This window comes from Dermacentor andersoni, chromosome 5 (genome assembly GCF_023375885.2).
Source record: "Dermacentor andersoni chromosome 5, qqDerAnde1_hic_scaffold, whole genome shotgun sequence".
In the NCBI taxonomy this organism is placed as follows: domain Eukaryota; kingdom Metazoa; phylum Arthropoda; class Arachnida; order Ixodida; family Ixodidae; genus Dermacentor; species Dermacentor andersoni.
In genome coordinates, this window is record NC_092818.1 from 104,522,049 (window position 1) to 104,545,212 (window position 23,164).

At 45.3% G+C, this 23,164-nt stretch overlaps 1 long non-coding RNA gene across 1 annotated transcript in view; it reads left to right on the forward strand.

The window, feature by feature from the left end:
- Positions 1-21,793, forward strand: part of LOC129385043 (uncharacterized) — a 176,003-nt gene extending 154,210 nt beyond the window's left edge. The window contains exons 3-4 of the long non-coding RNA XR_011894783.1: positions 19,628-19,803; positions 21,214-21,793. This is a non-coding gene — a long non-coding RNA (uncharacterized lncRNA). The remainder of the gene's footprint in view (positions 1-19,627; positions 19,804-21,213) is intronic.
- Positions 21,794-23,164: the final 1,371 nt, after the last annotated feature.

Here is a 23,164-nt window from a genome sequence, read left to right on the forward strand (position 1 = left end):
CGAGCCGACTGAGCGGAGCGTTAACGGTGCGCACACTTCGTTTTGATCGTTTCCGCTGCGAAAATCAGCAACTCTGAAGGCCTCCTAACCCGCCGCGCGCCGGCGATAGTAGGGCAGCACAAAGGCGGCAGCGCCGGCTGCGGGAATAAGCCTCGAGCGTCTGTATAATTGCTGTCGCAATAAAACGAGTTGCATTACGTAGCGAACCGATAGGTGATAACTTTCATGCCAGTTATTGTCTTGTCTGTGTAAATCTGCATATGGGTGAGCGAAACGGGAGATAAATAGCCCTACAAGATGCGCTGATGATTGCTGTCTCTATGATTGAATTTATTATTGCTATTTTAATATTACAAATGTGTGCTTACCGATGCTTAATTATTTAGTTACCCGCCGTGGTTGCTTAGTGGTCATGGTGTTGGGCTGCTATGAACGAGGCCGCGTGATTGAATTCCGGCGACGGCGGCCTCATTTCGATGGGGGTGAAATGCGAAAGCACCCGTGTATTTAGATTTAGGCGCACGTTAAAGAACGACAGGTGGCCCAAATTGTTCCGGAGTCCCCCGCTACTGTGTGCCTCATAATGAACTCGCGGTTTGGCACGTAAAACCCTATAATTCTATTTACAAAAGAAAACCAGATTAAGCGCAGGCTCGGCCATAATCTGTACCTCGTTGAATATATATCTACGAAAGCCTTTTATTTCTTATTTATTATATTATTTTCGCGTCAAGATTATGTCGCTCGCTCATTTTTAACGCAATATCATTTGTTTTTAATCTCCACCCTCTGTTTCCTTCCAAATGTTTCGTAAATCTTGGTCACTGCCTTCACGGTGCCGTATACACCATCGTCCTGTGGCGCGTAGGCGCGCGTGGGGACGTTCATATTGCTTCTCTCGGGTAATGAAAGCTTCATGTGGGGACTATGCGTCAGGAGCCAAGACATCGTACAAAATATCCGCCAAGCGCATTCGTAGTATAGGGCTGAGCAGCGCAAGAATTGTGTTACCTCGGTCATGATGCCTCTTACTGCAATTTTATGAAGCGTTCCAGTTGAACACGTCCGTTCCTCAAACCAACATCCCAGACGCCTACTGTTCTTCTTTGCCGTCTGTTTTTATCATCAAATCTTGCGCTAAGCAACATTTTTAGCGATAAACGGCTTTATCGCTACGTCTTTCGCGCGTTTCCTGCTAACATCTGTGACGTCACTCATACGCCATCTATTGCACACCGCTATATACCGTCGTCTTTGGGCATTATTTACTTAGAGTTGTCTTAACGTGTTTCACTGCCCTAAGCAAAATTGAATTTTGAGGTTTTGTATACCAAAACCACGATCTATTGATGAGACGCCCCATATTTGGAGAATCCGGATTAATTTTCCTCATTATGTAAATTAAAATGATTTGAATAGGTAATCACATAATATAATGGTGGCCGTGGGGGTTTTAACGTGGACGTTAATCTAAATACATGAGCGTTTATGCGTTTGCTCCATATACCGGAACGCGACCGCCACAAACAGGATGTTGACCTTATCCAGTGCGTAGATTGTGCCTTCTTAATCTCGCTTCAGAACTCAAATACTTCGGCAATAACTTTCTTTCGTCTAATTATAACCTAGTCTTTCTCGCCATCTATCATTCGCGTCATTCGTCTAATGCAGTCTTTAGTAAACGGCCCTTGTTTGAGCTGCTGACTGTGTCTGCCCTTTTCCTCGCTCTTCAATTAAGCGCCAATAACAAATGTCCACAAGCGATACGCTCGTGTTATTTGCGCTTACAATGTTCTAACAGCCTATATAGTAACCAGCGGCTGTTACTGAAAAGCCACCGTGAAAGCTCGGAATTGGTTTCTACTAACTTCTCGGCATTAAGCAGCGATTAGCCAGAACTAACCAATTTCCGAGCTAACACCCGCATAATTACTTCTTTTTCTCGCCTTTTGTGTACCTCTCCGGACGGGTATTGGCTGACGTCAGCCGTTAGAAAGTTCATCGTGCTGTTCCACGTATGGCGAGGGCGTGGACGTTCTAATTGCTTCTCCCGAGTAATCAAAGATGGAGCCGAACGCCTTCGTGCGGGCACTATGCTTCAGGAGTCAAGGACGCAGCTGTGTTCTCAGAATGCGCCGGGGCATTTCTTTGCTACCGAATCTGTCGGGACTGAGAAAACAAGGAGTCTGTCTAATTACGGACGAGTTTACCCTACTTGGCCCAAGAGAGGAAGGGAAATTAGTTTGTTGCAGCGAGACGAAACGAAGTGTCTGCCGAGTTGCCACTCGGGATGTGCGCGTGCTTCAGTAGAAGACGGACTCAGCTTTGGGCGCTTTTTTTGCTATCTTCTTGGCCCACAGATGTGCCTCAACGGCACGTTTGCAAGAGGGTATCGCTCTTTCTTCGAGTTCAATCAGAAGAACGTTTCCAACATAATTGCGACTTACGTGCCGACTTATCTGCAGTCATTCCTTTTCTTTCTGTCTACCGACGCCCGTAGAAAACGTTACTGATCGCCTCAAATGAACCAGTAGGCGTCAGTCTAATTTAGACTGTAGGACTTTAGAGAGCATTGTTGAGACATACAGCTTCATACATGGAGTACAGCTTTCCTCGTCTCAATTTAGGATTTGCCTTGATCGTCGATAATTATGATGAAGGCTAGCGGACAACAGTGCTGATAGTGATTTTCGAGGGAAGCAGAGAGGAGAACCTTCGCAATATTGGGCCCAGGCATCGGGTTGCGACTGTTAAACCGGGTTGATGTCTCTGGCGCGCCACGGGTGTGTGTGCCTCGAATCGCATGATAGTGGGCACGCCCACACTGCCCAGCCAAGTGATGGGGGAGGATGAAAGGGCGCGGGGCGAGCCTTTCCTCCTCTCTGGTTTGTGCGAGCTGCCGTAGCGCTGCTCGTATGTGTTACCGTCGCATGCTGCGGAACGACTTGGAGATGCTTTAGCTTGGCGTCCGTGAAACTTAGGTGATGCCAGTTTATAAAAGGGCGTCGAAAGACCACTGTGTATCCTTTCGTTGCAGCAGTAACTACAGTATGCGGAAATTTCTCTTGGCTGCGCAAACAAATAACGTGCATCATCAGCCGCGTTGTACGTATGTGTTGTGAGCAATTTTGGCAGTATTGCTTTTCACTCAACGAAGAGAACCGGCGGCAGTGAATTTCCAGCGGGAATAGGAAAATATACTCGTTATCTGATCGCTTTACGTAGGAACTAAAACATAATAGTGATCGTGTGCGCCAAGCCAATGCAATCCCGAAACATCTAAGCACCAATCGTTATGACGTAATAGTTCTGCGGAAACCCGCAAGGTGGAGGGAAGTAATTCATAAAGGGAAAATGAGACATCCACCCGAACGGAGCTAAGTGCCAACCTGCGGGTTTCCGCAGAACTATTAGGTCAAAACGCTTGCCTTTGCTTCTGAGTTGTTGATAAATTCGACTTCGCTTGCCATCTGCTAGCCGCCTGGTTAGCTCAGATGGTGGAGTGGCTGCCCCGGAAAGGAGGTGGCCCTGTACAGGACCACAATAGAGCTTTTTGCTCCTCCTGGTCCTGGGTACGAGTCCCGGACTAGAAGGAATTTTTCTTCACCTGAGAAGCTTTTCTTTCAAGGAACCCGAATGGGTTTTCTTTGTAGCACTTAGCTACGTTCGGGTGGATGTCTCAGTTTCCCTTTATTAATTACTTCCCTCCACCTTGCGGGTTTCCGCAGAACTATTGCGTCAAAACTCTTGCCTTTGCTTCTGAGTTGTTGGTAAATTCGACTTCGCTTGCCCTCTGCTAGCTGCCCGATTAGCTCAGATGTTAGAGCGGCTGCCCCAGAAAGGCGGTGGTCCCAGGTTCCAATCCCAGACCAAGACGAATTTTTCTTCAACTGCGAAGCTTTTCTTTCGAATAACCCGCATGGGTTTCGTTTGTAGCATTTAGCTACGTTCGTGTGGATGTAACATTTCCCTTTATTATATAACCAATCGTTATAATACATTTGCGTCAGCCACAGGCATGGCTTCATTCAGTTCAACTCTACAATGTTTAAAATCGCTATGCTATGTCTGAATTAGCCTCCTGTGTGAGGCCGACAGCGTTGCTCAACGCATCGTTCACTGCGGTTGGTAAATCAGCATGCTATGGGCGCTACAACGTATAGCTATTCCAAACTTTTCTATTCTAATTCCACAATCAAACCTCCAAGATTGGCCAAAACCTTTTTTGAACCACCCCCACTTCGCCTGTCTGTCACGCAATGTCACGAAAACCGCGATAGCTCCTCGTCTGATATGGCGTGTACACTCTGATTATGCATGATTGGACCGAGCAAAAGTAAAATAGTTATTTCTGATTCGATGCCTTCTCGCCATTAGCCCTCCGCTATTTGTAAAAAGATTAAGGCTGCAGCCACTTCACCTGCCAGTGACGTGACGGCACAAAACCGCGAAAACTAATCGCGTCAATGTGACGTGTACGCGTTAAATATGCGTTATTATGTCGAACAAAACTGAATTTTCTTCTGAATAGCCGCAGGCTGCCCCGTTCCGAAATGATTAAAAGATGGCTGCCGCCGATCACTCAGGCACTGGCTACTCGCACCTGCCGGAGATCATGGGTTTACTTGTGTGTAATAGAACTTTTTGCGGGGCCATGCAACGTTTTCGGGCATTTTCGGCACGTTTACGACCTCGCTCTGCCAACTCTTCTTTGCTGAGGATCCGTTTTAGCGTCATTCTTAAGCTTTCGTTGCACGCCACCGCGATTTTCGACCAGCCACCGGAAGCTAAGTAAAAGAAAGCGAACCAATCACAGACGCCGGCACCACCCTCTTCATCCGGTTACCTATTTTCACTACGCTGGCTCGGCCTCATCGAAACCCTCTCCACTTGAACGTGCTCCTCGCCTCCTGGCAGCCAATTGCAAACGAAAAACCGCTCAATGTAGGCAATGTTATTCATTTTGAAAGCAATGAAAAGTGACCTCCTATAAACTAGGAGAGCGTTTGATTGGGCTGCTCATGTAACGCTGCGGGTCACCACCCGATGTTTGCATCGGCGGTTACGCAAATTTAACGTCAGGAGACTGGAAAAAAAACACATTGGAATATTTGTACATTATAGGGCCCCTATATATAAGTTTTGTGCTTTGGCATTGCCTTTTCTCGCTGTAAGGCACTGATATCCAAAGGGGATCGCATAAAAGGAATCCGACCGCTATTTGTGAGGACATAACTTCTGTAAAACAGGTGAGTGCGTCGTAGAGGACGGGACGAAAAAGTCCAAACACAAGCAGACGTTTTCATTCTCGTTTATCGTAAAAGAAAAAGAAAAGACTGGCTAACGCCGCAATAAGACCTCACGTGGTCATGCCGCATGCTTGTAGCCTACGCTATATAGAACAAACAGATCTATAACCCAGCATCTACCACTGCTTTGGACGCTCGCGCAGTCCGCGGCTAGTCGCTCGACCATTCGACAAATGTGATTCAAGCTGTAGGGTACGCTGTTATTACTATCCAAAACTATTTTATTCGTGGGCGAAAACATCGTCCAACAAACGAGGTAGTACCGCAATGCTTCTGCAGATAATAATTCGAACGCTTGTTAAAGTAAACAGCGCAAGTTATTCCGCAGCAGAATGATACCCACGTTGGTAGGATTGTCATATGTTTCGTAATTACTCCTTGTTCTAAAACCACAGCTTGGAATTACTGTGAGCTGGAGCGTAAGTTCAAATAACAAGCGCACAAACATCACACTCAGTGCTTCGTCCGCCTCAACGCCCACAGAAACTCGGGCCATGCCGACCTGAACCACCTCAGTATGTCTCACAGATCCATTTAACATGTAGAAGAGGCCATGTCATGCTAACTAGGCCGCGCAAGCTCGAAAACAGCCACCCCAAACTGCCACCGAGCGTAAACCTGGCATGGAAACACGGAACACTCGCCCAAGCCAGCATACTCACTGCCCGTTGATGGCGCCACTGACTACGCAATATGGCGGCGCCCATGAAAAAAGGTCTAAACAGGATAGCTAGGGGGAACGGCACACGCTTCAATATTTCCTCGTGCCACACCTCTTCAACACAGCCCCCCCCCCCCCCCCCCCACACACACAGCCACACCTCGTACCACAATACAATTCACAGCGATGAATGGCTTCCTTATTTTACACAAGCTTTGCATTTGCAGTTTCATTAGTAAATTCCACAGTTTATTATGTGATGTTTATTAATCATGTGTGAAAGTGTTTAAACACGCCGATTTTCTGTTCAGTTTGTTCATATCTGTAAATGTTGCTGATTATTTTCGTCGCAGAATTGTTTTAATTCGTGTTCTAGTATGTTTTTATAAATACTCCCTTTTAACTTTGTTCTGTAGTTATTGTTTTATTTTTCACTCTCACTGCAACTAAGCTTTCTTTTGTTTACGTGTATTATTACAGTTGTCGGACGATCCCACCGCTGTCAACCAGATGTAGAAGTTGTCAGACGATCCCACTGCTGCCACCAGTTGTCAGGATTGGGGCTCAATCCCATCGCTCGTGATCCGTTGTCAAGATTGGAGTCGGGCATGAATTAAAAGGTAGCTGGCCCATGCCGTCGTCCAACTTATCCACGCTGAGGACGTTGATGAAGGGAAGGACTGCTTCTCATCGAGAACGAGGAATATGAGTTTATTTACAGTATTTATATCAGTCTAACATGACTGTTTGAGAAAGTACATCAGTCTAACACGACTGATTGAGAGAGAGTGTCCTGAGCAGCCGCACAACAGCGGTTTTTAAACACTAGGTCCTCTCCCGATACAAGGTGATGCGAAGGTTCGTTTCGTCATCGCAAACTAGCCGCCTCCCCGCAGGACGGTCTACACACACAAATGCACACACGTTCGAATGTCCGGAGCCGACGTCAGAGGGGCCCCGTAGAACTCAGAGCCGTTCCGGGTAGCGCGTTGGGGAGTTTGGGAAGAATAGTTGGCCCGCCGAACTTATCCCGTCACAACGGCGATGAGGCTAGAGGTTGGTGGCGGTTTAAGCACAAAGCCTGCTTTATCGAACGCATCCTAGCTGAAGCGACGGAGAGTGGGGGATGCCCATATTGTTCCCCGACACAAAGTCGATTTAGCGCGTATGCGTGCGTGCGTGCGTGCGTGCGTGCGTGCGTGCGTGTGTGTGTGTGTGTGTGTGTGTGTGTGTGTGTGTGTGTGTGTGTGTGTGTGTGTGTGTGTGTGTGTGTGTGTGTGTGTGTGTGTGTGTGTGTGTGTGTGTGTGCGTGTGCGCGCGCGCGCGCGCGAAAAGCGTGTAATAAGGGCAGCCGTAGTGATCAGGCCCCGATACAAGTTCAGGATCCGTAATTCTTGAACAGGTGAGAAAGAAGAGAAAGAATAAGACGCTATGATTAGTGAGCGCATGTATCTCGGTGCCATCTGCGCTGTGTGCAGGAAAAAAAACAGAGAAAAAAACTTTGCTTGAGCATCGTCTATCGACTGAACGGTATGATTATAGCATGTTTTGTCACTGCCGAAGCTGCATGTCCACATTTCAGCACTGGTCTTAAGTAAAACTGAACCTTTCATTTCTTTATTGTTATACTCACCTTTACGGCGCGGACTTCATGCTGTGATGATGTACATAAACATGCAATAGTTTGGTCGTATAAGGTTGAGAGCAGCAAAGCAGACACAGCGAAGTTACCGCGCAACGGACTATGTACTTGCGTACGCCTTTGCTTTGTGCATGCACATGAGCATGACTAATAATGAAATTCAATTACGGTGTTCAACGTCCCTGAGCTGCACTGCGGCTTATGGGGGACACTAGGGAAAGGCTCCGGGTTAATTTTGACCACGTGGGCTATCGTACCAGGCTCATAAAGCACGGTAACAAGGGTTCCTGCATTCTTCTGTGATTTGAATTTAGGCGCTGCCACTTGGTGCGGCTCCCCCGAGACGCCTAGATGGGTATGACTGATAGCTATATATAAAGTTCATCTTGTACAGCGTCTGTCCTGAAAGTAATGTCAGTAAGGCCATTAAAAATCATTTATTGCATTCATCGTTACAAGTGTTTAAATATCGTCAAAATGCTCTACTTTTGCGTCGATACACCGGCTTCAGCGAAACTTCTAGCTCTCGAATGCGTTGCGGTATAGTCCTCCTCCGCAGTGGCCTCTAATGCTGCGGTGCAAGCTGCTTTGATACCGTCCACTGTCCCGAAATCCTTGCCTTTCAGGGGGGTGTTGAGGAATGGAAAGAGAAAGGAAGTCGCGGTGAGCCAAGTCCGGGCTGTACGGGGTCTGGGGGATATTTGGCACCCCTGCTTTAACTAGGTAGTCGGTGACGATGAAGGCAGTGTGGGCCGGCGCATTATCGTGGTGCAACTTCCAGTCGTCTGCGATGTCCGGCCGGATGCATTGAACTCTGCGTTTCAGTCTTCTGAGGACTTCCATATAAAATTCGGTGTTCACAGTGGTTCCAGGCTCTATAAACTCGTGATACACCAGTCCGTGGATGTCAAAAAAAAAAAAAAAGAAAGAAAACGATGAGCAGGATCTTGATCTTTGATTTGCTCATCCTGGCTTTCTTCTGGCGATGGGGCGAGTGCGTGTGCCACTGAGATGATTACCTTTTGGTCTCTGGGTCATATTCAAATACCCAAGTCTCGACACCTGTAGTGACGTAGTCCGAAAATGTTCGAGCACGTTTGCACATGTCGAGGTTTTGTTGACACGTTTTAACGCGGTGTGACTTTTTATCGTCAGTGAGCACTTTTAGAACCATTTTTGCGCACACGTTCGGCATGCCGATATCGTTTGTAACGATTTCATGAACTTCAGTTTTCGTAATGTTTAACGTGCCGGCCATTAAACGAACACGTAATCGTCGGTCTGAGTTCAACAGTTCCTTCACTCGCGTCACATTGTCAGCCGTGGTGGTCGTGGATGGTCGTCCGGCTCGGTCATCGTCATCGACCTCTTCCCGGCCTTTCCAAGAAGGCCTTGTGCCACCGAAACACTTGCCGATCTGACAGGGTATGTTTTTTTGTCAGCAGTCTTGAGCATAGTAACAGTTCCCGCAGCGGTCTTGCCAAGTTTCACGCAAAACTTGATCACAAATCTTTGTTCCAACGAGCGCTGCATTTTCACTTGCACAAGAATAAAAAATAACTCCCACGGGCAGGCCCGTCCTAAACTCTCCGATGCACGGAGCACACTGAGCGACGGAGCGCTGCTTAGCTGAGTTCCCCCACTACCAGTTTCAACCGGTTAGACCACGCTCCGACCACGGTGTACGAATATACTTCTTACGAGTATACTTCTTACACCGTGCTCCGACGTTCAGTCGCGTCACAATAAATTCACTGACATTGCTTTCAGGACGGACCCTGTACATCGTTTAAAGCTACAGTATAGATTGGGCGCACAAGGGTACGTTCACGACAACGGAATACATTTTTTTATTCGAAGGCCAGTCATTTAAGCGAAGTATCGTTTCTATCTCGTGAAAATGTTCATCATCTGTGGCAAAATGTTCGCTTTCGAAGAGTAATAATTTCTTGTGGCTGTGTGATGTACGGAAGAGGCGCACTCTTACGAAATCACTATATACATGCTGGCTTAAGAGAGCCATGCACTCTGCAGCAACGCTAGGTTGTTGCGCCGGTAAAACGGAGACGACCTTACTTTCAAAGCAGCGTTCGTAGATGCTGTCACTTCGATAAAGAGCAATATCCTGGAATTGACATCGCGGTAGTTGATACACAAGCAGCGCTCTTACGCGGAGAGAACGGCTCGCACGAACGCTTTTTTTGTCAACCAGCGCCTACTTCGAAGCTGCGACAGATGGAAGGGGCACTCGCGATGACGTCATGCTGTTTGCAAACAGGGGAGATCTATTGTCGAAGAAATTACGACCCAAGATGCAAGGGGTATTTGTACATGTTTCCTCATTATAATCATCTGTGCAAAACGTGTATATGTTCTATACCACGAAAAGATTTCACTTCTTAGCACTCGAAGATGACTAATGTCAAATCATCTTTAATCTGGGTTAGTCCGAGCTATATGTATAATATTGCGCTGTTCGCAAAGCATTTATTCGGTATCTAAGAATGACGTCTAGCGAAAATAGTATCGTTTGTCGAGCAGAAACTCGTTACTTGCATGCAAGTAACCTTATTTGGAAGTTGTCGAACATCACTTCGCTCCCGGGGACATCATTCAACGAGGTATTACATTGATAAGTCAAGAGGGCGCATGGTAACTGCATCGTTGTCCTGTCCGCGTATTCGTCTTGAAGCAGTTCCAACGATATTCCCGGGCTGGGCTGTGTACTTGTTATCGAATCACATTCAAAGAGAGAGCCCAGAATCGAGACGAACACGATTACAAGCAGCTGATTTACAAAAGATGCGTGCTATATATTGCAAGGCGGCTCGCCAAGAGGAAGAACTATAGACGAGGTTATGTGAATCGATGGCCTAGCTCTCTTCTACAAAGGCAAGGATTCGAAATTTTGGCTCACTATTGAGAGTAACAAGCGTCTCATCTTTCTGCACATCGTAGAAAATGAAGCCCCTTGGTTAAAATATTCCATCGCAGGCAAAAAAAAAAAAAAAAAAAAATCGGAGATTACATTCAAAGAACTGTAAATGCCACTGCTAAATCTAAGGCAAGTAAGCTCAAAACTTTAAAAAAATGCACTACCGAAAAACATAAGTAATGAAGATGTTGCGTTGCAATTGTTTAAATATCTGTGCAATATTTACCCTCGCGAAAGCTCACCTTCTGAAAACAAAAATGGTAACGCCGTCCATGCGCTTCCACTGTCCTTTTGTAATTTTCTAGACGTAACTTTCACCGAAAATTTATTCGCATCAAGAAATGTAAATGGCGTGAATGTGCTTTTTGAAGCAAAGTTACTGCGACGGTAAATACATGTAGTTCCTCCAGCACGGCGCCAAATCCCTGCCGCGCGTTCGCCGCCACCCCTTGACGTCACGACGGCAGTTCCGCGGCCTCAACTTATTCTCAGAGGCAGACGAACACGTTGCGGCACCTATGTGTAGGAAGGCAAAGACTTGGAGAACGTTTGATCGTTGGTAGACGTAGATGGCGCCTGCTTGCCGCTGTCTGTTGAGCCAGTAATCCGTAAAAGTTATCTATGATTTTACCTGCGTCCAACTTTCTCACAATTAAAACGTCACAATTAACTAGCCGGATGTCATGGGTCACACAAAATAATACCCATTACGGTATTAACACTTCTTTCTCTCCCATAGTGTTTAGCAAAACAAACGCGATCTCTCTACCATGGCGCATTTTGATTTGATGTACATCGTAGTGATATTTCATTTGTTTGAAGTTACAATAGATGGTTTAAAGTTTACCTTTGCCCATTTGTAATTACTACTTCTTAAATAGAGAGTGCTACGCTATGGTGTTTTTCTCCATAGCATCATGTTCTCCAAGTACTAACAGCTCTTGTAATAACTGCTTGAAACCAAGTCCAATATCTTGGACTTGGTTTTCACATACGCTCCTGACACAATTACTTCCATTTCAAATATGAGTGGCTTTAGTGACCATAACCTCATCCAACTAGCTGTTAGCATCCCGAAACCCGTGTCTGGCACAACAACTAAACAAATTCGCGATTATAACAGAGCAAATTACGATGAGATTAACTCCCAACTAGAAGAATTTTTTTGCCAAGTGCTACTACCTTCATTTCATTGTCGATCCGTAAACGACAACTGGGTGCTCTTCCGGGACAAATTAACAGCATTAGTAGACCGTTACGTCCCGATAGTCTCCATAACTAACGACAAATCCAGCCCTTGGTTCAACAAGTCACTTCGCAAACTAAGGAATAGAAAAAAGCGTTCTTATAACAGCGCTAAACGCGTGCGCACTGCTGAGGCTTGGCAGATATACAAAGACAGTTTAAACAATTACTGCTCAGCGATATCTTCCGCCAAAGATAAATATTACTCTCAAGACCTACCATCGCTGCTAACTTCCAATCCCAAAAAATTTTGGCAAACCATATCTCCGACAAGAGATACTAACACCATAACTTTGCACGGAACAGAAAACATATCTATTTCTAGCGCCGATTGCCCCACCGTATTCAACACGTTTTTTTCATCTGTTTTCACTCAGGAGGACTTTTCCAATGTTCCAACTTTTCCGGAACTTGATGCCGCATACATGGAACCAATCGATATCACTGTTGAAGGCGTTAAATTACTCATTAGTAACCTCAAAATATCTACTTCCGCCGGCATTGACAACATTAATTCTAAGATTTTAAAAAACACCATCACTGCCTCAAGCAAGATTTTATGCCATATTTTTCAACAATCCCTAGCATCTGGAAAGTTACCCACCGATTGGTTAATAGGAAAAATAATACCAATTCACAAATCTGGAGATGTTCATACACCTGACAACTATCGGCCCATATCTTTAACCTGCATATGTTGCAAAATGCTCGAGCACATAATCACTTCCCACGTGTACAGCCACCTAGAAGCTCACAATTTCTTTTTTTCTAATCAGCATGGTTTTAGGAAGGGATTTTCTTGTAACACGCAATTGTTTGAACTAACGACTGACTTGCACTTTAACATGGACTGCAACCTTCAAACTGACTGTATCTTTCTTGACTTTTCTAAAGCTTTTGACCGCGTGCCCCACTGCCGCCTAATTTCTAAATTATCTGCCCTACGACTTGACTCTTTAACATTATCCTGGATTCGTAATTTTCTTTCTTTTCGAAAACAGTTTACTGTTGTTAACAATTTCTCTTCCCCGTCTTCTTCTGTTAGCTCTGGTGTGCCACAAGGCAGCGTCCTTGGCCCCTTACTCTTCTTAATCTACATTAACGACTTACCCACCCAGATTACTTCCTGCATGCGCCTTTTTGCCGATGACTGCATAATCTACCGTCCTATTCACACGACTGACGATCACTTGAAACTTCAAGCAGATCTTAACCTTATCGCTAACTGGTGTAACAAATGGCTCATGACTCTAAACTTTACAAAGTGTGAGGTGATGTGCTTCAGCCGAAAATGTGTAAATTCTAAATATTCGTATCACCTTAATAACACTATGCTTACCCACACTTCATCATATAAGTACCTTGGTGTTGTTCTTACAGATAATCTTTCATGGGCCCCACACATCACTTCTACATGCGCGAAAGCATCACGTTCTCTTGGCTATCTACGACGCAACTTGCGAAATTCGCCGCCAAACATTCGAAAACTCGCTTTCCAAACATTCATTTTGCCACAGTTAGAATTCGCCTCCCCAATTTGGTCTCCTCATCAAAATTATCTAATAAATATGACGGAAATGGTACAAAACAGAGCAGCCCGGTTCATATCCCGTAACTACAGCATAAACTCAAGCATTACACAAATTAAACTAGACCTACTGTTGCCGCCTTTAGATATCCGCCGCCACATCGCTCTTCTCTGCTTATTCCACAAATATATTTACACTAATAAACGAACCCGGTTACAACTACAAACACCCCACTCTTTTTCACGCAGATTACATAATCAGTTCAGTTTCATGCGCATATACGGTAGAACAAATGCATTTAATTCATCTGCACTACCACGTGCCATTCGTCTCTGGAATGACCTCCCCGATAACATAGCCTCCATATCTAATCCCGACACGTTCCGCTCTCAGTTACTCATGCTTTTCCCATTTAATACCGTTCACGAGTAACCAATCTAGTGTATGTTATCGTGCATTTTTGCCATGTTGTATATCATTTTCACAAACGGTTTTCCTTTGCTCTGTTAACAGTAACAAGTGTTCGTGTGCCTTCAGATATTGCTTTGTATTCCTAGTGCCTTCAATATTGTGTAACACAGTAATCTTTTTATAGCACTGATCCTGTTGGAAATTTGTACTTTATACCTTTACTATTTAATATGCCCCCCTTACTTTATGCCCTGCCATAGGGCCTGTAAGGTTGTTTTGAATAAATAAATGAATAAATAAAATGCAGTGGTCCCTCTTCCCAAGCTTACGGAGCACTTAGGCTACGCGATATGTGACCCATAACTCAGTGCCGCCTCTTTTCATTTTACTTACAAGCTTTTGCGAAATATATGCTACGCACACTAGTAAGCGGAGAACGCACCCGACCTAATAGGAAGGTAAATGTAGGCTCGTTAACGAGTTTTCTATCTCACGCCGCCTACGGAATTCCGGCGACAGCTTGTGAACGTTTCAATGTCCTTCGAGATTGTGGCATCCATTAATGGGGCGCCCCGGTGTGTCATGGTAGAAATCTCGGATGCCATCGCATGTCAAGCGAAAAAAAAAATCGTTGCGGAATCTAGCGAAGCCAGCCATGTAGCGCCATCTTCATTTGGGAACGGAAAACTATTGTTGCACGCAATCGCCACCTACTACAGGGGCCACGAGTGTCGCCGAGTGGTTATCGGAAGGGCAGCTCAGAAAATTTTCCGACTTGCCTCACAAGTTAACCGCGCAAGCTATGGCAGCCTCCAGCACGTACAGGCGGGTTCAATGTGAGTTACAAAACGGCGCCCATAGTTGAAAGGGCTCAAAGGCTGAACGACGGCACCGACAAAAAACTGGTTCACTAAGTACCACTAAGTCGAACAGTGTTTGCTTCTACAAATTTTCGTATACCTACGATGATGGTCGTCATACTGCAGCTCATTTTTAGCGTTACGGTATTTTTCTTCGGATTGAATGATCCTTTAATAGACAAATTGTAGATAAAGAGAGAAAAATGTTGGGGAATATTCGTAGGATGCTGACAGAGCAATATTCTGCGCAGAATTGTTGCGTAGGGACTCGAAACGCATGCACGTTTCATTTGGTTGGACGGTGGGTGTCAAGTACTGACGCAATTTGCTACAGAAAACCGATCGCTATGGCCGGTTATTTCTCTAACTATAAAAATTATTATTGGGGAGAAGGGACGAGCGGGATTTTTGAGGAGTGAGACCATCAAATACTTTTAACACTGCCTGAGGTACGCAGTTGAGGAAATCGATCACATTCAGACAGCACCACCGTACAGATAGCTCCCGTAGTAATTTGACACCGTTTCATCGCTGAGGAGTTCGGGTGAAAGTAAGATGGCCTTTTCGACTGCAACAAGTAACGAGCTAGCATTTCTGCTGGTTACACTCTGAAGCCACAACAGAAGCACGCGTGAACTAATAATAAAAGATGTCTTGCAAGCACGCATTTATAAAGTGTGCATTTTTTTCTGTGTTCTCGAATACCTAATCGACAACTATTCCATGTGAAAACTGATTTTGCTGTGCACTGATACCATTGGGAGGATTGGGAGAGAACAATGAGCGAGAAAGCAGTACGCTTTGGCTCCTCCGGTACTATGCTGAATTTATTTATTTATTTATTTATTTATTTATTTATTTATTTATTTACTTCAATATGGTGCCAGGCTCAGCGGGATCAGAGCAGGTGGGTCATATATAGTGGACAAATACATTTAAGAATAGCACAAATGGTAATGCAATGCTATTCTTAATGTTTTTAGAACTATTTGCCGTGAAAGTATAACCAATGACCATTACGACTATGACTATAATATAAACGGACGGCTACATGAAAAAAGCGATAATTTCAATGGTCAACTTCAACAGGTGAAAGAGCGAGGCGCTGCGAGAATTTGCTTTTGTCACTATTTTAATCGTACACTTGCTCTCCAGAACTGGTTATTTATTTTGCATATTTTTTACTTTCGCCCTCTACTTTTTTTACGACACAATTGCAACATGTAACCCGTATACTGCGGCTTAAGCGAACTGTTGGATATTCGTCGCCACGCAACACGTGTAAACGAAACGCAGATGGTAAAAACATAGCTAGCGCATTATAACAAGTTTGTTATCTTGAAGTCGAAAGAAAACATGCTGGAAAGTCACTTAATCGTCCCTGACAATAAACTGCATAGTTCCTCGCCTGTGCGTGTACGTTTGTTGCGGCAAAAGATCAGCCTTTCTAAGGACGAGATCAAGAGCACTGAGGGCATTGATATACTTCTGAGTGTTATGAAAGAAAAACGAGAACCACGGACACTTTTATTTCTTGCTTTTCCGGACTTATACGGAGTGTCGAGTGATGGCGGCGCATCAAAGCTACCACAGGTAAAAGCAGTAGGGTGATCCAAAACACTGGGGTCAAAAGACTGGGGTTTCCTTTGTGTTATACTTCAACCTGTCCTCGTATGATGCCTAGCAGACAAGTTTTAACCCTTTAACGGCCAGTTGTCGCGATCCTCATAGCATGGCATGTTTCACGGCAGGCACTCATGTTGAAGCACATTTTTGTATGTTCTTCGCCAGCACAGCGTGTGAAAAGGGGCCATTTACACGGAGGTGCGGTAAACACACCGTTTCTTTCAACGATTATATTATTTTGACAGTTCTCCAAGCCAAGTGCACCCATAGGCAATCTGTCCAGAGCACAATTAATCTCTCGGACAAAATATTCATGTTTCCATAAATTAAACGGGGCCTGGCCAGAAATACATTGTAATTAAAGCAGTCGAAAGAACAGTGAAGTTTATCTCATATCTAAACAGAGTATGTCGACCTAGGTGTAAAAATTAAGCCGCCTTCTTTGAGCCTTGGCTGAATTATCTCTTGAATATGAGTGCTAAGCCGTATGTCATTATGCTGGCGTGAGAGCTGCATAATAAAGCCTCCTGAAGATTAGCAGGGGTGTGTTCTTGCTATCTAACTGACCTCCTTTGTCACATTCGACATGTAGGCTCTGCCAAGTTCTTGAAAGAAAACATTTTTCGGTATGTAAGCGCACATAGAAGCCTTGTTTTAGCACGAAGAAGAAGAGGTGATTATTTCAATAGTACACACATGCAATAGGCATCACAGCAGACACTTTCACCATTAAAAGAGAAAAAAATGTGCAGGTTACCTTGTATTCAATACGAGTACCAGGCTTTCCCTAAGTGTACAGCCGTCTCGACAAACAAAATGTGAGAAACCCCGCTCTTCTTCTCTGTGAATCAATGTTTCTCCACTCTTACGACAGATGTCGTGCCACTGCCATGTTTTTTTAGGAAATCTTCATACGCACGCCTAAGAGCGCGTGTGCATATAAGCGTTTGAATGCTTCCTAATCTTTTCTTTGCATCAGGCTCGGGTGCTGTAAAGCGTGGTTGTGGGGAACTCCTGAATAATTTCGACCACCCAGGGGTCTTTATCGTGCACTGGAATGTAAGCGCAAGAGAATGTTTGCATTCGCCCACTCCCGCCCCCGTACACACGCTCACACAGACACACACAAACACACGAGGTCGCAGACTTAATTCCTCAGTGCACAGGATCGATTCCGACAGGGTTAGAATGCAAAAGCGCTGGTATACATAGATATAGATGCACATTTAAGAACATCATGTCGCTGGCCAAAATTGAACCGGAGCGCTTACACTGCGGCTTCCCTAATAACCCTATCGTTTCGGGAGGTTAATTAAACCCAACTGCGCAGGCGAGGGCCGATTCGTCAGGCCCTGCACTTAAATTTCGTCGTGTCCGATGAGTGGGATTCGCGCTAATCCATGTTTGATATCCATTTGCTGCAAAAACAGCTAGCCTGAGGCTACGAGTATATTTTTCATTAAGTACTTTGCAAAACATTACCATTAATTTGACTACAGCTATGTGCGTGCTATCGTGGCCTGTGCTTCTCTCTTGATGGGAATCCAAACCCGAGCGTATGAAATATTATTGTTAAAATTATGACTAAGTTAGCGAAATTGCAAACGTTCATAATGTTTAGTCCTCAAAAAAAAAAGTTTGTGAATGCTCTGGCATTTGTGAAAGAGAAGGTAATCATTATTACCATTTTTTACTAAGAGCCAAGTTGTTAATTTTTCAGTCAACATGTGCGGAACGCTAGTAAAGGTTTGAATAAGCCATCATACAAAACATAAACTGTGTGCTTCTGGCTAGGTGTGAAACATAGAGGTACCACATGTTGAGAATGAATTTGAAGAGAAGAAGAAGAAGAAGCGCTTGTTCCTTGTGTGTTGCCTGGATCGTCCGTAGCCTGAATATGGATTTCAGTAACAACCAGCAAAGTAAGTCACGCAAATTCTATTTTATAGTCGTATGAATATTGCAGCATAGCATCCTGTAAGAACACTGAGCCTTCGTGAACGTTCACGCATGATGTTATGTGCCTCCAGGCAATGCGGTGCATCAGAAATTGTTCGGGGCGCAATTTGTAGTGGTGCAAGAAATTGTCGTTTCGCTATGTAGGCAACAGAGCCTCAGCCACGTTGGCGGAATGCTGATTTCATGTCACTGCCAAATACAAGGTACTACCGCAGAAAGTCTGAACTCCTAGTAAAAGTAGGCTAGTTTAGAGCGGTTTACGTGTGGGAAACATAATGCACGGGAAACGTTCGATGGCTGCCTGGGAAAATTTCTTGATTGAGACTACACAGGAAAAACATTTTGCGCCTTCTAAATGCTGAATTGTCCCCTGTTGCTAACAACCATACACTTGAGGCTCTATTTCCTTTTGCTGCACACGACAGCAAGCTACCTGCGATAATAGAAACCACAGTTCTGACCAGGTGGTGCGTAGCAAAATATCTGAAGCGAGAGTTCAACAGTGATAGCTATGAAAGTTTATTTAACGCAGTTTTCTGGGCCGTCTGTTTACTGTTTCACGATGTTTTCGTGTCGTCATTTTTACTTGTCACAAAATGTCAACAAAAGAGTCATTTGACACCGTCAACTATCGAATATTTTCTCACAGGGCTAGGATAATGACCATGAGACAAAGCTACTCAATAGATGCAGCGCGTTTTGCACAGAGACAGAGAAACACAAACCACATCACAAGCGCCGATGTGTTTGTGTGTTTCTTTTTGGTCGGCGTCTCAGTCGCGCTGCGCCTTTTCAATAACTGTGATACAACTCGCCCAAATCAAAGTTTCAAGAGACAAAGCTTTGGCCAAAGCCTATGGCCACCCATGGCCGGCGCCTTTCAGGTTGCCGCTGTGACATTGGGCTTCGGCTTTCCTCAAGAGATTTAGGAATTTCAATACTAGATTTACATGCGTGAATGAGTGGATAAGGAGACGCAGATCTACATACTGCTATCTGACATGTGTGTTAAGGCGATTTTTTTTTTTTTGATGGCGGAAACAAGTGGGCCTCTGTGTGAGTGATTTCCTTGCTTATCGTTACCTTCTTTCCTTGATTAACTCATTACACATTTTCCCGAACGCGCAAGCTTTCCGCTTTTAGGGCTTCGCTAGCTTCTCTTTTACATTTTCATAACGCGCTGCTACCCGCCGGCGTTGCTCAGTGGCTATGGTGTTGGGCTACTGAGCACGAGGTCACGGGATCGAATCCTGGCCACGGCGGCCGCATTTATATGGAGGCGAAAACACCCGTGTGTTTCGATTTAGGTGCACCTTAAAGAACCCCAGGTGGTCGAAATTTCTGGAGTCCCCCACTACGGCGTGCCTCATAATCAGAAAGTGGTTTTGGCACGTAAAACCCCACAATTTTTTTTTTTGAGATAACGCGCTACTGTGGCCTGTCGTCGTAGGCGGGAGGCCTCTCGTACGGAGCCCAGGCGAGCGCACACACTCCTGGCAAGAGTCCTCGACTTCCTCCGGTTGGTCTCCCCCCTGGGATCTTTGGGATGGGCTGCTTCCCATTAGCGCCCAGGCCTTGCCATCTCGCACGGAAGGTGACGCAGCTCGAGAACATCCAGGGCCTCAGGTATGCGACAGCATGCATGGGACACGCGCTACCAGCGGCGCCATGCTAGAGTATTTCGCGGTAATTAGTGCCACATGCTTGCCTTGTATAGCAGACGGGTCTGTAAAGCCCAAATTATGCAGAGCTTAGGCCAGAACTAAGACTATCGACAACGGTGCCACTATCAGCGTGTCGGAATGACATGTTCTTTTTCGTTCAGGTTTTAGTTTCGTTCCACTGAAATAGTTACGTTAAGGTGCTGCTCCAGAACGAAAAAAAAAAGATCCGTAACGGTTCATAACGGTTTCGTTCGCATGCAAAAATTTTCGAAGCAAAGCAACGATAAAAAGATAGTAGTTATGTTTCTCAATAGTGAATTGAGAATTCTGAAATGATGCTCATTGCCTCGAATCAAGGCACGGATGATGATCTGATAAGCAGCACCTTATCGAGTGTACTCGCCGAAATGTGAGACTGCTTTTCCTATAAAACAAACTCAAGTGAACGATAAAACTTACGTAACAAAGCGATGTACCCGTAGAAAACGAAACGATAAGCTCTTCAGTGCGCAAGCCCTGGGTTTTTCTACGATGCCGATCTGCTAGTGCACCGAGTGGCAGGCTTAGGTTAGTGGAGCGTTCGACCGGCTATGGCTCGGGCTATCCCTGCCTGAGATACGCGCTCATTCGGACCCCTGAGGTACGCGCTAGTACTCACTTAGCCTGACTTCAGTGGTTTCGAATAGCCGACTTTCCCATTGAACTGAAAACCAATAAAAGGATATTTCGGTTTCACTCCGAAAGAGAATAATGAATGACGTCTCGGTTATGTTATCGTTCCGGTCAAAGATGTTGTTTTGTTTTTTCGTTCTTCATTTTTCTTTTCGTTCGGCCCAACACACTCACCATAAGGCATCTCTTGCGTATAGCAAATACGTGGGAAGCCATGCACGCCTCCACTAGCACCGCAGGAAGCAGAGCCAGCGTAGGTCCAATATGGGACCACGTTGGTATCCTGTTTTAGTGTCTTCTGGGTCATGACCTTACACCGTAGGCGATAAACAGAGCTGCGCAAGAATTTGTATTCGCAACTGTAATTTTTGCAGGAATACGTACTTCCATGCGTCCCACGACCAGTTTCTTGTTCGAGTTGAGTCATTTCACTCAGAGCGCGGTTTCCTTGATAAATATTTGTTCTTTGATTTTGATGTCATATAGAGCTTTTAAATATGAAATACGAACGATCGGGATCGACTATGCCAACGACTAGATGCGATAAATGTAGCGAAACCTGATTAAGTCAAGCAGGCTAGGTCACTATTTGTCGTCGTCCCATTTTAAAGGAGATGCCAATAAACATCATCATTATCATCAGGTTGGCAAGCTAAGTTTCGGTGGTGGTTCCCTATGGGACGTTGTTTGCTTTACGCAGTCCAGACTCATCCTGGTACCGGCGGCGGTAGTCGTGTTCCTGGCGGTCTCGTCCATCGTGGCCTCGCTATTCTTCGGCTCTCTGTTGGAAAGCCGCGCCGCGGCGCTACTCGACACTTCAGAAAGCAGCGCCGAAGCTGTGATCGGGGGAACTAACGTCAACACTCTCGATGCTCGCCTGTTACCTACCACAGAGGACGACGCCCAAGGGAACGATACCAGCTTGGTGATCGGCGACCCGGAACCGTGGCGTCGAAGATCACGCGTCCGTGGCCCATGATGACTTATGGTTAACAGTTATTATAGTAATTTTCACTTCATTGTATTCAAAAAGACAATGCTTAGTTTGGTTCACCTTTGCTGGTTCCAGTATAGGCCGGTTCATTCAATTTTAGCGTAATAAACGGGGTAAGGAATCAGAATGTTTGCTCTTGGTGATTTGATACAGCGAAATTCAGTATCATACAATGTATTTATATTGAGCACGGAGTTATTTTCGTTCTAGTAGAACATCAACCACTACATGAAGTCAACTTAACATATTGTAAGTGGGTACTTGTTAGAAGTTCACATCAGTTCAACGAAAACGGGCTTGCGTGGCTCTTAAAGGGGCCCTCAACCACCCCTCGGGCTGGGTGAAATAACATAGCCCGCGGGTAGCATACGCTCTTGTGAACATCTCAGCCAAGTTCTGCTGTCGTACGCGCTCCGTGGAGCCCGCAAGCGGAGCGCGAAGTCACCTTTTTCTCAAACGCTCTCTTTTCAAAAACCCCATGATCCTCGCTCCTTTCTGTGTGCTTTATTTCGTCATAAAGCACACTCCAATACGCGGCTGTTATTGGCCTCTGCGCTCGGCTACACCGCGGCCGCCGCGAGGTGCCGCCACGGGTCCATTGGCTAAGGAGCACTGCGGCTCTCTGAGGACAGCCGCGTTTGGCTTACGTTTAGCGCGGCATAGGCAGCAAAGTCGAAATTTGAACTGCGCGCCACGGTGACGTCGCCGCCGTAGCCTTCGCAGTGCAAGGCACTGGAGGAGGAAGGGGAGCACAGCTGAGGCCGTCTTTGATTGTCGCTAACACCGCTTCTGCTGAACGCATTTAAGTACTTTTTCCGGCAAAGTGGTTCTGAAATAGCCTATCTTCACTTCAAATGTCTTTCACCACTTCGATAAAAAGTTGTTCTGGGCCCCTTTAATCTTGCTCTTTATTGATGGCAGTGAAGGTCGTGTTGAATAATCGTGTCAAGGATAGTAGAGCTACATTAAAGTGAGCTAAAATGTTCAAGTTATTACTGGGATTGTAAGAAATGTATTAAAATGAGAGAAATACGAGAATGTGCCGGCGTACTTAAATTTGACACAGAGTAACAGGCGTGCAATTTTTAGCTAGTACCTTAATCACTTCTTTGTCATTGCATCCGTTTGAGTTATTAAGCCATATTGCCAATAAGCTTGTGCCCATATTGTTTGTAGTGCCCGTACTGTTTGTAAAGTGAACTGAATTCTGGCGTTTTTACGTGCCAAAACCACGATATCGCTAGGAGGCACGCCGTAGTGAGGAATTCCGGATTAGTTTTTACCGCCAGGGGATCTTTAACGTGGCCATAATTCACAGGGCACGGATGTACTTGCATTTCGCCCCGATAGAAATGCGACTGCTGCGGTGGGTGTTTGTACAGTGGCATCGCATGTGAAGAGTTACAGCGCAGCACTCCAATAAAGGTATCCCATTTTTGACATATTAAAGCTGCTGCGAAGGTTTGATTTAGCTGTAATAGTGCGCTATGCCTGCACGAGCTTGCGCAAAATACAAATCTGCATTGCGTCTGCCTAACCCACCCACCTACCATGAAATGGTTTTCCGTGCTTGCCAGACCGCGTCTAATATTGCACCATAAAGAAATATATCGCGAACACCACGAACATTTCAGTCTTCGTTTAAATGTCCACAAAC